The sequence below is a fragment of the Ursus maritimus genome, unplaced genomic scaffold (assembly GCF_017311325.1).
Source record: "Ursus maritimus isolate PB19 unplaced genomic scaffold, ASM1731132v1 scaffold_8, whole genome shotgun sequence".
Lineage (NCBI taxonomy): Eukaryota > Metazoa > Chordata > Mammalia > Carnivora > Ursidae > Ursus > Ursus maritimus.
In genome coordinates, this window is record NW_024426996.1 from 17,309,016 (window position 1) to 17,314,276 (window position 5,261).

Consider the following 5,261-nt stretch of genomic DNA (forward strand, 5'->3'; position numbering starts at 1 on the left):
ACGTTATAGTCATTCCTGCTGCGCAGAATTGTGGGGAGGATTCAGTAAGTCAACATAGGCACAGCATTTAAAACAGTGCCTAACACACAGCATTTAATCAATGCTAGAGAACACGAAGAAAGACAGCCAAAGAAGCAGACAAAGAGAGGAACAAAGAAGTGTCTGGTTACGTATGGAATTCCAGATCGCCTGTTTTCTCCCAAATACTACCTACAAACTCCCCAATATAAAGATGGCAATAAATATGCACTCAATCAAAATGATTTACTGTGTTAAAGGGAGAAAGGAAGTTTTGAAAATTGGTAAGCTTTGTCAGGCACGTAAAACCAATCAAATTATATAATGAATCAAATCCTTTCCTCCCCAAAAAGGTATATGATTATACTTAACATAGGAGAAAGAACACACCTTTTTTTAGCAATAAATATTTTCAGTTTCTTTTTTTAAAATTCTTTATTTAAATTCAATCTTTATTGAATTTTTATTTATTGAATATTTATTAAATATTTTATTGAATATTTAAATTCTTTATTTAAATTCAAATTAACATATAGCGTATTATCGGTTTCAGGGATAGAATTCTGTGATTCATCAGTTGCATATAATACCCAGTGCTCATTACATCAAGTGCCCTCCTTTATGCCCATCACCCAAAGCCCTTTCCTCTAGCCACCTCCCCTCCACCAACCCTCAGTTTATTTCCTAGAGTTAAGCATCTCCTAGGGTTTTCGTCCCTATGTTCATCTTATTTTCTTTTCTTTTTTCTTCCCTTCCCCTATGTTCATCTGTTTCGTTTCTTAAATTCCACACATGAGTGAAATCCTATGGTATTTGTCTTTCTCTGACTTATTTCGCTTACCATAATACCCTCTAGTTCTATCCATGTCATTCAAGATAACAAGAACACACCTTGCTGCAGAATTATACTAGCCAATAAAAACCTCTGAATCTGGTCTTTGTACTACGTCTGCAAGTGAAACACACTTACTTCTGTTTTCACATATCTTTCTCTTCTAGTGAGATACTCTTCCAAGCCACAAAACACTTCCTGCTCGGAATCTATTTCTTAACTGTAAGTACTTTGAAATTAAGCAATTCTTTAAAAGCTTATCTTAGCACTGGGGGGGGGTTCTTTTTTAAGTATTTTATTTCCTTATTTTCAGCTGAAAGACCAATGTTTTTTTATCTAATTACTTTAAATATAGTCAAATTCAACAAGTATGTGCCAAGCATGTGTTAGGTGCCATGCTTTTCATAGTGTAGCCTTGAATCTTTATCAACTACTGTTTCCAGCAGAAAACACACATCAGGTATTATGTTTACTAACTTGATCAGTAATTTCATTCCTTGTATTAATACATATGCATGTTTTTTTGTGCTGACCTAATTTCTTTGTGCTTTGAAAATATTTTACTTGATCTATCCATGTAAAATATCAGAAATAGGAAACAGAATTTTTTGGATTTAGCTAATGAATCATGAAAATCTTTGAATTTTCAGTATGAAAGTAAGAAAGCAGACTAGAGTGCTTCAAAATTAAATTCTGCTGCTTCATGTACATGCATAGAGATGTTACCCTTCTCACCTATCTTTACATTTTTACATTTGATAACTTAGGAGATGGGAGATAATGAAATGAAAATGTTTCAATAAAAGTGAAAAAAATCGGAGTGCCTGGCTGGCTCAGTCAGGGGAGCATGGGACTATTGGATCTCGGGTTGTGAGCTCAAGCCTCACATTGGGTGTAGAGATTCCCTAAAAATAAAACCTTTTTTAAAAAAGTGAAAAAAATCAAAATTTAGCATCAGTAAACACTAGAAAGAAGAGGAAACTCTAAGCAATATATTTAGTACCTAGATTGGTTAATATTAATGTAATATATTAATACTATTGGTAAATATTAATAAGATGATGGGCTGTTCTTCTCAAGACTGTGGTGTTCCAAGGCAGGGGAGACAGGTGTAGGTTAGTTGTAACTAAGACTGATTGGTGAAATTAGGATGTTTAAAATGCAAGCCAAATTCTGCAAGGTTTCCTAGGGTTGGGAACATTCCATGAAAGGAACCTTCTAAAGAAAAGAGTTGCAGTCTCTCTTCAAAACCTGTGCACCAAGATTCCCATTTCAGTTCCTCCTGCCTCCTTTTTTTTTTCCTTTTTCCTGAGTGGAATTTACCATCACTCTGTGCTCCTGCGGGATCAAAGATGGCACAAAACAAAATAGCTGTGTGGTCACTTAGTGATAGGCAGAGATGCTGGCCGTCGAGAGGGAACTACAGACATCTCCTCAGTCCCTACCAAATCGAACACAACGCTTTTACTTGCATTGGCTGCCCCACGAATGTTTGCTGAAGTGGACTGGATTTGCAGTGTTTGTAACAGAAGAGAAAAAGCCCAGGGCCGTGGCTGACAAAGTGTGCTCTGCAAAGCCACCCGCACGGGAATGTCCTGGGATGCCAGGGTCCTGCACGGGCAGCCAGCAAAGGAAGGAGCGGGGCTGTTCAGCCTGTGCTCCTCAGGCAAGCCAGAGGCGCTGGCTAAGGCTGTATCTGCCCGGAGAAAAGGGTGCGGTGTTTCTAATTCTCACCAAGCTGCGTCTGCACAAAAGGGCGACCTTTCTCTACTTGACGCAGCAGCACCTTCTGGCGTAGGAGCAGCAGCCTGGACGCGCTCGCACAGATTGCTGGATCCCAGCCCCGCCCATCTAAATACCAATTTTGGAGGATAATGCCAGGATTCTACCTCGTAAAAAGCTCTCCAAGTAGTTTTTTTTTTTAAGATTTTATTTATTTATTTGACAGAGATAGAGACAGCCAGCGAGAGAGGGAACACAAGCAGGGGGAGTGGGAGAGGAAGAAGCAGGCTCATAGCGGAGGAGCCTGATGTGGGGCTCGATCCCATAACGCCGGATCATGCCCTGAGCCGAAGGCGCCCCTCCAAGTAGTTTTTAAGCAAAGTAAGCATTGAGGACCACTGACGTTGGGAGACAGGCTTGTAGATCAGGTCTCAGAAATTCTTAGCATCTTTACTGGCACTACAGAGATTTCAGGAAACTTGTCTTCTGTTATCACCACTGGCTCCCCACACCCCCAAACACTGTTGCTCTCCTACCTTGAATACCTGGGCTTAAAAACTGTTGGATACTTAAAGGCTGAAGCAGAGAGATTTGTAGTTCCCTGGACATTATGCATTTGTTACCATTTTAGATTTTGTTGCAACTTGAAGTTCTCTAGAATTTTGAAATGATATTTAAACCACAGAGCTGCATATGAGTGAATTTGCTTTCTCCTCTCAGTTTCATAACTATCAAAGAGGTATTTCCTGGAGTAAGAAATCTCATGTGGGAGTTTACAAAACCCTTTTCCAAATAAGCTAAATTGGTCAGATGAAAGTCTGGGACACTGGTTGCCTCCAGCACTGCTCTTCTTGGGGTGCTGAGCAGAGCAGCCTTCCCCATTCCTGCAGGTAAGCTTCAGTAGAGATGAACTTCCTTCCAATAACATGAGAACTCTCTTGGGGCCCGCCCTCTCTGCTCAGTTATCTGCGCTAAAAAGTCCACGGAAGCACCTGGGTCCCCACAATTTCCATATTCAAAAGAGGAAGTCAACAGTAGTGAAAGAAACAGAAACCTAAAACTTTGACTGTTGGGCTGAAGACTGTTCAGGTCAGTAAACTGAGAAAGTAAAATTTTGTACAAATGAATCGGCATCAGCGTAGGAATATTTTGGATGAAGCTGCTTGCTATGGAAGGAATATAGGGATTGGGCTTCAAAGGCACTCGGAGAACGTGCCTCCCGCTGCTTTCAAGGCTAACAGCAGCCAGTTTGAATTCACAAATACATATAGCATATACTGAGTGAAGACAGTTAGGTGAAGGAAAGGACAATTCTTTAACTGCAGACAAGTTTTTATTCTGAAATCTTCTAATTGTTCTTATATTTAAAATCACAGTGCAGACTTCTTGAAAGATAAGCAAGGGGCACCTGGGTGGCTCAGTGAGTTAAACCACCAACTTTTGATTTCTGCTCAGATCATGATCTCAGGGTCTTGAGATCAAGACCCCATCCAGCTCTGTGCTGGGCATGGAGCCCGCCTTAGAGTCTCTCTCTCCCTCTCACTCTGCCCCTCCCCCCACTCACACTCGCTCGCTCTCTAAAATTAATAGTCTTTAAAAATATATATTCCTTTTTTTAAAAAAATGAAGAAAGATAAGCTAGTTACATGAACATGTTTTTCCTCTGAGAGAGATTGTGGAAATATTCATTCACTAAGCTGGTATTTATGGAATGCCAATTGTGTGCCAGGCATTGGCTTGGGGCTAAAGAAAAAAAAATAGAAACAGTTTAGGATAATCAGCATAACCCCTTTACAATTTTTTTTTTTTACTCACTGTGGATTTTTTGTTTCCAAAATGCATATTTCCTGTGTTGACTATAAAAGAAATGTGTTGATTGTAATTGTTTAGACAGTATACGAATTTATAAAAATAAAAGTTAAAAAAAAAATCAACCCAGAGATACCCAGCCAACACTTTGTTGTATAGTCTTTCATATTTTTTTCCTAATATTTTATTGTTAAAAGGAAATGCAAAAGAAAACATGAATTTGTTTAGTATTTCCTGCAAAATGCCCCTTCTTTCCGGGCCCTAAATATAGGAGGCTATCACCCAAAAATATGGCTTCTATCGTTGGGATACAGAGAAAACCTGGGTCCTAGGACTCTGGTAGTCTAAAACGGTCCTGTGAAGAAGGGCCCTCGCCTAAGTGGGCACTAGCGGCTGTCCGATGTACACCATCTCCGACTGGCCTCATGCATTGCCTCAGCAAGATGGGAGTACGAGAACGCGGTAGTGGAAAGTTTAGTGGACACCTACTGTGTGCCAGGCCCTGTACGAAACTTCCGAGCTACGTCAGCGAACATAGCCCACAGACTCCCTGCCCTCGTGGAGCTGCCATTCCAGACTGGAGGCTTTCTTTTCCCAAAGTCAAGCTAATTATTGTGAAAGGGGTGAGCAACAAAAAGGAAATCATAATTCCTTTACTTCCTTTTTCATGAGATTGACAGAAGGAATTTGCTCAGAGAGCTGTGATTGCTGCCGATTAAGATAAAAAACTGAGGGTGCCTGGGTGGCTCAGACCTTTAGGCGACTGCCTTCCGCTCAGGTCATGATCCCAGGGTCCTGGGGTCGATTCCGGCTTTGGGCTTCCTGCTCAATGCGGAGGCTGCTTCTCCCTCTGCCTGCTGCCCTCCCTGCTTGTGCGCTC

The 5,261-nt window shown here is 40.8% G+C and overlaps 1 protein-coding gene across 1 annotated transcript in view; it reads left to right on the forward strand.

Moving 5' to 3' along the window:
• Positions 1–929: 929 nt before the first annotated feature.
• LOC103665369 (placenta-specific gene 8 protein) overlaps positions 930–5,261 on the forward strand; it is a 24,365-nt gene continuing 20,033 nt past the window's right edge. The window contains exon 1 of the mRNA XM_008693306.2: positions 930–1,072. The gene's annotated coding sequence lies outside the window, so the exon portion shown is untranslated. The remainder of the gene's footprint in view (positions 1,073–5,261) is intronic.